General features: G+C 36.3%; 1 long non-coding RNA gene across 11 annotated transcripts; it reads left to right on the top strand.

Annotated features, from left to right (window-relative positions):
* Positions 3,758 to 10,132, top strand: LOC109842772. 11 transcript variants are annotated; one of them, XR_002247386.1, is made up of 9 exons: positions 3,758 to 4,069; positions 4,390 to 4,444; positions 4,592 to 4,701; positions 4,945 to 5,013; positions 5,405 to 5,633; positions 5,871 to 5,880; positions 6,053 to 7,038; positions 7,122 to 7,559; positions 9,821 to 10,132. It is a non-coding gene; the product is annotated as an uncharacterized LOC109842772 (long non-coding RNA). The 11 variants fall into 11 exon arrangements; XR_002247387.1 differs by having other exon boundaries at positions 3,758 to 4,098; XR_002247385.1 differs by having other exon boundaries at positions 3,758 to 4,104.

The following is an 11,102-nucleotide window of genomic DNA, read 5'->3' as shown; positions in this document are numbered from 1 at the left end:
TCCAAAGGCTTCAATCCACTAGAAGAGTTTGAAACCCTTCTCTAATATCATCAACTCTACGGCTGATAGCACCTCCAATGGCCCCAAACTGAAACAATCCAAACAACTCCACCTTAGATGAACCAATGACCATATCTAGACTCCATCTATCAGCAACACTCGAATCAATCAACCTATCAACTGCATCCGAATCAATATGATTCCTAATATATGTCACATCAGCTGGAATCCCAAATGATGCAGTATGATCTGGAGTCTTCACCTAACGTGGAGTAGCATCACTCTCCACCCGCTGTGATGTTCCAAAGATCTGATCACCACTCTCCAACTGCCGAGAGTCAAACGTGACATATCTGCTCAGAACAAAGTCAGAAGCCAATACCTGATAATCAAACACGCCTCTGACTCCCAAATATGCTATCGGATCAAATCTCATATTCACGATGTGACCAAGTGCAGGGTAGTCAAACATCCGACGTAACCCAAAATCTGAAGCAGCTCCACCAGATCCCATATCTCTACATACAGCAGTCGGCAACCTATACATAAGATGACCCAAATATGTCGTAGCCCGCACACCAATGCCAATGCTTGACATCAAACACCGATCCTCCTCTAGCAAGGAACAGCTCCCCAAATCTACTATCTCATCACGTCGCCTTAAACTTTCCACACCAATGAAGTGTCTCTTATTACCGTGAGCTCGGCACAAACGTAAGAAAGAACCCCTACCATAATTTGAACGTCGGGTTACCTTTTTACCAACGCACTTCCTCCATCTGTTATGAGATTCTAGGACTTCACACCAACGGGACTTGGTTGCAACCCACCAATGTATAGAGAAACCCCCCAACTGCGAAAACCACATACCTATTACCTCCCAATGATGCTCCCTTGGAAGGCCCCTAAATGCCTGAATGAACACCCCTCAGAAGACCCCTCGAATGATGGATAGAAGTGACAAACTCCACCTCGGTCTTCTTGCTCATACCAATGGGTTCACAGGACTTCAAACCGCAGGTCAAAACACTCCTCAACAACCTATGCACGGCATTACCAATCAAATAACCCATCATCAAACAACGCCACAGTCTAGCCGAATCTGATGAAGTCGTCATCTCTCTATCAATCGTTGTGCTTCCAAGCAAATAATACAAATTGCTCCTTCTGACTTCATCACAATTATGGACCCTAATGTGACCTTCAAACGTGCATCCACCAAGATCACCCTATGGCCTATAGCCTCTAAAGCTCCAAGTGAAATGATGTTCATCTTCAATTGTGGAATGAATCTTACATCATTCAACTCTCGCATCATCCCGTCACTCATCTTAATCCGAACGGTACCAATACCATCAATAGAGCATGCATGTCCATTACCCATGAGCACAACATCCTCTCTTTCCAACTCCTGAAAGCTAGAAAACAAATCCCTCCTAGGGCAAACGTGGTAAGAAGCTCCCGAATCGAATATCCACTCCATAGAATCGGCATCACAAACCGATGGTAGTACGGATAACGAATAGCCTAAAGAATCCGAATCTGAATTGTTGCCACTAGTCTTGACAACATTCACCTCTGAAGCTTGTACAGTTTCTCCTTATTCTTCTCAGCTCGATCTAACTTTGGGCAGTCAGCTTTTCAATGTTCATCCTCTTTACAAAAAGCACACTGATTCCTACGAATCCCACGATGTGTACCTCTAGATTGCGACCTCCTGTTTCGGTTTGAACCACGGCCATAAACTACTAATGCATCTCCCGATGCCTTCTCGAAGGGTTCATCGACACTCTTCCTCAACTCATAATTTACCAACGCTGAGGTCACCTCCTTGTAACTAACAGTAGTTCTTCCATTAATCATAGTTAGGACAAAAGTACCATAATCATCCTCAGGCAACGAACACAAAAGTAGCATCGCCTTGTCTTCATCCTTAACCATGATATCCACATTGGCCATACCTGAAAGTAGCTTCGTGAAATTGTTGACATGCTCCTTGATGGAAAATCCTCTCTTTATCTTGAATTGGTAAAATCTCTTCTTCAAGTGAAGCTGATTCTCAATGCTCTTAGTAAGATACTTTTCATTGAGTGTTTCCCACATCTTCTTCGCCGACGTCGCGTTCATCACATCATAAATAAAATCCGGCATCAAGCATAACCAAATAACTCCACACGTCCTACTATTCATCTTCTTCCAAATATTTTCTTCCATATCAGCAGGTTTCTCTTGCAACTCAAGAGTCTCTTCCAAGTTTTGAGCGTCCAACGTATCCATCACCTGGCACCTCTACAAACCGAAATTGATCTTTCCATCAAACTTCGGAACATCGATCTTCATGTTATTGATGCTCAAACTATGTATCGTTTTCGTAAGAGACGATCCCGATGTGCTTGTTTCACCCATGTTGTAGATCTAACTCTAAAAATAAGAATCCAACAGCGAATCCTTCGAACAAGCTCCCAAGTCTAACCCGGAGCTCTGATACCACTTGTTGTGCGCAGCGAAAATTTCGGCAGCACCTCCGGTGCACAAGGTGCACAACAAGAGATTAGATCACAACGAAAATCCTCTTTCACAAAGGAAACAAGAACCGAAAGCAAAATAACTCAACAAAGTGAGATATCAGCTCTTCCTCTCATCAGTTCTAGGACTGACTTGTCGAGGGAACCTACAAGCTATACAAATCATGGCAAGAACACAAATTTTACGTGGTTCGGCAAATTGCCTACGTCCACGGGGCAAGGAGGGGGAGATCTACTATTTGAGGGAGAGAATACAATTAGGGTTTACAATCTCATAATTTAAACCCTCACACAAACTCTCAGATCTCTTACACAAATACTCTCTCAAAAAGACAGCCGCACTCTCTGCAATTTCCTCTGTTGCACGCAACCCAAAAACAATCTGCTGCTTTTGCCCTTTGCACACCGCCCTTTGCACAAAACCCTTTGCAACAATGAAGCAACCGTAATTTTTCTCTCTTTTCGTACTTGCACGCCCTAGCCTAGGTCAATTAAAAAAGGTCTATATATATGCACAAAGAACAATCGGGTGGGCCAATGATTGTCCAAGAAATTAACACGAAACCCTCAAGCTTGTGGCCCCTACGCGATAGCTCTTCACGCGGAAACTAAACCGCTGTTTTTTTACTATAAAAAAAGATCAAATCTTTATCAACTAAGATTATAAACATATTAGTATAAACTATCTATTTAATTTGAACGAGCATAATTTCCAGGTAATTATGTTAAAAGCAGTCAGTTCGGTTCTTTCTGCTTGAAGCACTTAAAACCGAACCAAACCAAAGTTTTTTTTAAAACTAAACAGCTGGAAATCTAACTGTACATTCAGTTTAATCAGTTTGCACCCAACTATAACCCTTCTACCTACAACTTTTTCACTTATTCATAGATTATTGTCCTATCCTATAAGCATTTATAGTGGATTGATATGATCCTTTTGTTTTCGTTTTAATCTTTCTATTTTGTTGAAGCTTTTGGATTGATATGATCTTGCGAGATCCGAGATGTGATGAAGTTAATCTATACTACTTCTAAAAGATAAAACCATTGTTAAAACTTTTGCATGCCCATTTTGCCCCTCTCAACTTAATTATAATTTTATCCTATATTTCTATTCTATTCATTCTTATTTATTAACATTTTTAATTGTTATTACTAGTTTAATTAATTAAAACGCAAATCTTAAATAGCTATTACTGGCCAACCCCATTTCATCTGCCTCTTTTAATCAGTCTCAGCTCCGTCGCTTCACTCGCCCCCTTCCTCTTCATCTCCGATTCTTCCTTTTTTCAACAACTGAACCTCCCTCATCTCTCTAAATTCTTTCTTCTCTTTAAACCGTGCCCTTCAAGCTCCTGTTTTTGAATCTCATCTTTCTCTCAAGATATAAATCTTTTAGTCTTGCATTTCAAAATTTCGATTGAGGTTTTCAATTGCGGCTTCAATGGCGAGATCTGGCATCTGATTCCTCCATCGGGGATCAAGCCACGTCGTCTCCTCCAACAAGAAGAATTTCTCCACCTCCGCTCATTACGGGGATGCTCGTAAAATTCACTTTCTCATTTTCATTATGGTTAAGGTTTCAACTATTTTAAATTGTTTGATTTTTTCCTCCTTTGTTTCGTTAGATGAGACTGAGAAATGAGAGAAGATAACCTATGCTTGAATTGTTTCTTGCACTATACTTGCCTTCTATAATATCTCCTTTAGCCATCTTCACCTATGCTTGTGTATTATGCCAATTTTTGGTAATTATTTTGTCGTGGTTCTAAAAAACTGATCTTTCTATTGCAGTCTCACCCGTATTGCACATTTGTAACAGGGAGTTCCCATGGGGGCAAGACTTCTGATCTTTCTATTGCAGTCTCACCCGTATTGCACATTTGTAACAGGGAGTTCCCATGGGGGCAAGACTTGTGGTATCCTTTTCTCTTTTTCTTTTGCCTTGCACATTTGTAACAGGGAGTTCCCATGGGGGCAAGACTTGTGGTATCCTTTTCTCTTTTTCTTTTGCCCAACTATTATGACTATTTTGAAAGTTTGAGTAAAACCTTCACCAGTCCGAGACTCATGTAAGCTAAAGGAGATTTTTGCTATTGGTGTTGTTCTGGGTACTTTAATCGCTGTTATGACAGTAATTTTTTTCTGGCTTGCACGAGATACTGACTTCTTCTCGGTGAGTGATCCTAGAGGAACCATAGCTTCATAGCTATTATTTCTGCAATCATAGAAAAATATCATGGTATCTCAATAATTTGCAGCATATATGGTAGACCATAGAAATAGTGTGCCAGGATTTTTGTTCTAGGATTTTGCCTAACCTGCAGAATCCAAATGTAGGAATTTTCAAAGTCCTTGTATTATTCAAGTATTAAGTTTGATGTCTTCAATAATAATTCTTGAATCTTTTTACTTGCAGGACAATTTTGGACTAAGATCGATTAGAGAAGAGGATGAGCAGCTTATTGCAGCTTTGTATCTTCAATAGGTATACCATATGATATTACTCAAGCTTTTCTACTTATTTTGGATAGCTACATCGTAGATCACTATTTGTTCTTAGACCTCAACGTACCTACTTGTCACAATTCCCCAAACCATTGGAATTGGAAGCCTTTTTCGGCTAAATTCAAATTCTTAATTTTATTGCTTAGTTGGTCAGGCTTCATGCATATGCAAAACGACCTGGTTTGCTGATTATTAAATATCACTGCATACTATCGATGGTTTCTCACTAAATTTTTTATTTAAATATTTCCATTATATATTGAAACATTTATCAATTTGTCTTTGGATAAAGCATAAACTTGTATGGATTTGTGAAGAGACATCACTGATTTTCTTTTCTTTTTCTACAACTTGTCCTTTGGTTTTTCCAGATACGACAATTGTCGCAAAAGAGTGTGGAAATGTTATCAAGAACCATACAGCATGTTGTCATTCTATGAGCAAATATATTTCTCATTTGCAAAAGCAAAGTTTCATAACCAACCTACAAGCATTGGATTGTGCTGCCAAGCTTGGGCATGCATCAGTTGCAGAAGATAAATGTCAGCACCAACATTTATACATCCTGTCATATTACTCTAAAAGACTTTTCACTTCAAGGTTAGTTGCATAAATACTTGAGTTCAGGACTTCTCTAAATGTTCCTTGAGTTGGTGCATTTTCATGGGTAAGCTTGGGTTATTGATGATGATGATCAATGACCTCCATGTTGCTGTATAACTTTTTGTAATATATATATATTTTTATTTTTATGTATCTTGAATTGCAAGTGGCATACTAATAGACATTTCTTGCTGTTTTTCTCATGCTGGGATTGTTCCTCCATTGATAATCCAGTTGGCTCAAGGTAATGCATATCTTTGGCTACTTTCCAAAAGATTAATGACTAATTTTATTAACTAACTTAACAGGAAACCTCTTTTGATATCATAAATTATACTACATACTGCCCTAAAATTTTCAATTTTTAACAAGGAGTTTGATCTTGCTTATTAATTTCATTTAGTACATAATTTCAGAGTATGGATGCCTCTTGCCAAGTTTGCCTTCAGATGGAACTTTTGATCCTTCTGCAGGGATTAGTTTCATTTGTGATCTTAATGATAATATTGCTGCCCCTTGGCCTTCTGCATCACTGGCACCTTCATCTTCCTGCAATAAGAGTATGGTCTAACTCTATCCATTTTCATTCTCATTCCCATTCACCCGAAAATTGTTGCAGATGCACGTCTCAAATTCATATGAGCATTACCTGTTTAATATATTGTTTTGGGAGTGTGAACAGCATGGGCTAATTCATGCTAAAGGGCATCATGTATGGTTTTAATTTGGTCTAATTTGTGCACCATTTTGTTTTGGAGATATGTTTCCAGTAGTCTGTTCTAAAGTTTATACTAAGGTAAATTGCATATTGATCGTGTCAAGTGTAACAATGCTAGAGTCCTAAATAAGTTCAAACCACTTCGAAATAACCCCGAAAAGTTTGGGTATATCTTAACGATAAAAAACTTTTGAGATGTCATATTAACATAAATTGAGAAATATGCCAGAGTTTAAACTTAATTATAGATTTTACGATGGTTATCTCAAAGTGGGTCAAGTTTTTTAGTGGTTTTATGTGAATTCTACACTTGATTTGAGTCATATAAGGGGATATGTAGTATCATGTATGATAGCTATAGACCTAATAGTACAAAAGAAGAGATGTGATTATGTATGGTGGACCTTGTCTACACAATTAGATGGCCATCATAGAAAATCACATATTACTAAGGAGAATGCAACATTGTGTGCCCATTTAATTTTAAAATTAGTGTTATCAGTAAAAGCAAAATAGACTATTAAAGTATCAATGCAAATTAACTATTAAATTTCGTAGAATTGATATATAGCTCAATACAACCATCAATTTTAAGCTCTTATCTTTGTCACTCGAGCAAGGAGCTGGTCCGATGTTGAGCGGCCCGGTCTTTTGCTTCTTGGTGCCTTCGCAGCTGCACAACTGGTAATAGTTCGGATGGAAAAAATTTCCATTGAATAACTTTTTATGATTTCTATCATATTATGATCTTTTGTTTAATTGTGCAGGTAGCTACAATAATTGCAACGTATGCACACTGGGGCTTTGCTCGCGTTAAAGTTTGTGGATGGGGACGGGCAGGAGTCTTATGGCTCTATAGCATCGTCATCTACATTCCGCTTGATATCCTTAAGTTCATGATCTGCTACAGTCTGAACGGGAAAGCTTGGTGAAGCCTCCTCGAGAACAAGGTCATTGTTGATTCTTGTGACATTTATTTTCGCTACGTTCGTGTTTTCTATTTCTCAAATAAAATTGGAAAAGTACATACAACATTCACAACAAAGAAGGATTATGGAAAAGAGCAGAGGGAGGCATAGTGGCCTCTTGCTCAGAGAATGCTTCATGGGCTTCATAAGGGTGATTTTTTCTGGCCTCTTCAATGACAAGAATAGAGAGTTGTCTAAGATTGCTGAGCAGGCGAAGAGACGAGCTGAGATGCCAAGGTAAAATTTGAGAGATCTTTCACTGATGCTCTTAATCATTCTTAAAATTTCATACCTCTAAAACTAAACTGTAGATTTTGGAGGCCAATTGAGATTAAATATTGATTGATATTCTTAACTACATTTAAATGCTTCTATACACTAGCGTACCAAATGCTAGGTGTTGTTTCTGCATGCTCCTTCGTAGTATGCTGATGGGATTTACCGGTAAAACTTTGAGAATCGAGGAAAGCTATTGAATCATGTGCAAGTAACAAGGATATATCACCATCAACTAAATGAAATTATTCATGATAGATTACACCAGTTTGTTTAATATATTTGGAGGCCAGTTATAGATCTATTATATGTAGCATGGAAACTTAAAACTTTTGGAAAATTTTGGTGAGCCTTAACAATTTTGAGATCATTCCCATGTGTTTGTATTGTTCACTAGGGAACTGATACTTATTATTATTATTATCGACTTTAAGAGATTCACAGATTTATACTTTTTCTGGGTGGCATAAAATTTGCTCATTGCAGAGGGTTGATCACGGTCTGCTGCATCATGCGACCATCTTGAAATGTTCTATTCAATATAATAGACCATGGTCACCTTATCTATAGTTCCTATCACTTTCTTTTGAGTAGATTAAGATAATTCAGATTTACGGGGATTTTCATTTTTGGCTGTTTATAGAAATTCTCATGAGATTTAAGAAAATGGGTAATTAAGAGAAGTTAGAGTAAAGGAAGTCATCGTATAATCGAATAGGGTAACCAGGTTATCAAGACAATTGAAGGATTAACCAATTGAAGGATTTAGATAGATTAGTCCTATTTGATTTGATTTCCTTCGTCATCTAAATTCAATATGTGAATTGGTTGATTTGATATTACTTGAGAGTTTTTCTTTCTTCTATAGCATTCATTGTTTTTAATTAGGAATCAAAAGAAATTTGCTAATTTTAATACATTATACAATAAGACATATCTGTAGGTGATCTGGTTCATCTCATGAATAGATTTTGTTTTTTTAGAATTGTATGTATGCATATTTTTAAAATTTGCTTGAGAGGTTGGTACAAACTACGAAGGAGGATAATGAAAGGTTTTTGCTAAAGCTCAAGAATCGAATGTAGTGGTAAGGATTAGATTTTGAATTGAGTTCTGTTTGTTGTTTATTTTTTGTTTGTTTGTTTGTTTGATTAATTGTGTAAATTTTTTGGTGTTTTTGGTGTTGGGATTAATAATCCAATGATTGAGGTCCGATTCGAGAATTTGTGGGGAATCGAGGACAAATTGTACAATTTACTAGGTCAAAAAATTTGGTGATTTTGAGTTAAAGCATGTCAAATATGTTGGTTGAGGATTAATTCAATAGTGACTTTATAAAGGGGTTTCTTTGGTTTGCTTGGAGTAATTTTATTGTGTGGTTTAGTTGGATAAAAGTTTGTTTAGACATGAAGAAAGTTGATTGTGCGTTAGTAATTGTTTGGTAATTTGTCCAATTATTGACATTGACTTGGGTAACTTGAGGATTACTAGGTAGTTTGGGTAACTTGAGGATTTCATTGTTAGCGGAATTCTTTTTTTATTTGTAGTACTATAGATCTTTTTTTACTGATGTGGGAGAATTTTATGAAATTTAGATGTTCGATATTAATAGTAATAAGTTTGTGAGTTGATTATGAGTAATATTCATGTTTGGTAAGGATAGTAATAAACTTATGGGTTGACTGTTAGTAATATTCAGTTATTAATGATTATTGGTGCATAATATTATTGTTTACTGATTACAAGTAGTTAGATTCTTATAATTAGTTTTATTAATGAATTAGCTTACACGTTTCAGAAAGTAAAGTTATAAAACAACCCGTACTTTTCACAGGCATGAAAACTTTCTTCTGCTCGTAGCTTTCTAATTTGCTTTGTAGATAGTTGTTATTGTTACCAATTTATTCTTGTCTATATATCATTATCTTTCATCAGGAAAGATAATTCAAATGGAATCCAACAAAGGTTGCAAAGATGTTCTGAATGTGAATATCTTCAAACTAACTAGATTTGGTTTTTGATGGGTATAGCATGATTGGAAAAATAAAATACAGTGTTGATTTTCACACGACAAGATTATTAGCTTTAAATTTTGGCTTAGTTATAGATCTCCCTTGCACTTAGCAAATATACAATAGAAAATTTCACTATGTTGCCATTATTCTAAAAGAAAATTTCATGTAACTATATGTGACTGACTTATTGTTTTTTGTTGGTTGAAGTGAATGGAAAGGAGACTACTACCCTTTATAAGTTCTTAAAATTAAAGAAAGAAGGTTTTTTTGGCGATGGCATCAAGTGTAATTTCACTAAATTCTTTGTGGACAAAGATGGAAAAGTCGTGGAAATATATGCACTAACAACCTCACCTTTGAAAATGGAGGTACAACTTTGACAATGTATTGTATAATTTTGCTTCACTGTTATTTGTACTTATTATTGCAACTATACTTTATCTTCCAAAAAACAATACAGAGTTTTTTGGGGTTCGCAAGAATTTAAGTGCCTTCTTTGAGGGACTATATTGCTGGTAACGCGAGTATGTGATCTCATGTAGGCATAAAGGGATGTTTCTTCTAGAAAACTTGTATATTGCTAGAAATTCATTAGCTTGTTGTTGTATGTAAGAAATATTATTTATTTTTAATTAGGGGCTGTTTGGTTCGCTATTATAAGGGGTGGAAAACTCAGAAAACCCCTTCACGTCAGATTTTTAGCTTCCACGTCAGCTTTTTTGTTTCCGTCCATTTCTTTGTGCCGCTTTGGTTCGCTCGGATGGAAGAGGGAAAACTCTGCTAAAATCGCCGCCAACTAAGATTTTTTTTCCTCTCCGATTTCCTTCCCCAACCAAGTGAAATTGATGAAAACTCTGCCACGTCAGATTTTTTTCCTTCTCTGCTTTGTTTACAAAAGTTTTCCTTTTTTTTCTATGCGAACCAAACACAAGAAAAATAAATACATTGGTTTCCTACCAATTTTTATGTGCGAACCAAAGCAAAACAATCTATTTCTTGGAAAAGTTTGGAAAACTCAAAACTTGTGTTTCTTTACATGGAATTGCATTTCTCTATATCAAGGAAACGAACCAAACAGCCCCTTATTGGCTTTCAACAGTAAAGCTATGTTTGCAAGCTATCATGTTGTTTCTTAATATGCATCACGTGCAACACACATATTGCATACTAGTAATAAATAAAATTGTAAAACCTTGCATTACTACTCGAAGTTAATAATTACGAAGTTGTCCATTAATTTTCATAGTAGTTAATGGGAGAGTTATTTTCCATCATTGATATCATATCCTGACTTAATTATGTTGAAGTCAAGAATAAAGAACAATGGGAAATCCAAACAATTCAAATTCAAAGTAACTGGACATTATAATTTAAGGATGGAGACGATAAATAGTTAATATATCACTTTAATTTATAGTTAGTTTATGGAGTCAGATTAAACTGAAGCTTGGCATTCAAGCTTGGATTAACAACTATATATTGGGTACAT

The sequence above is a fragment of the Asparagus officinalis genome, chromosome 5, assembly GCF_001876935.1.
Source record: "Asparagus officinalis chromosome 5, Aspof.V1, whole genome shotgun sequence".
Taxonomy (NCBI): Eukaryota; Viridiplantae; Streptophyta; class Magnoliopsida; order Asparagales; family Asparagaceae; genus Asparagus; species Asparagus officinalis.
This window is presented reverse-complemented; position numbering and strand designations above follow the sequence as displayed.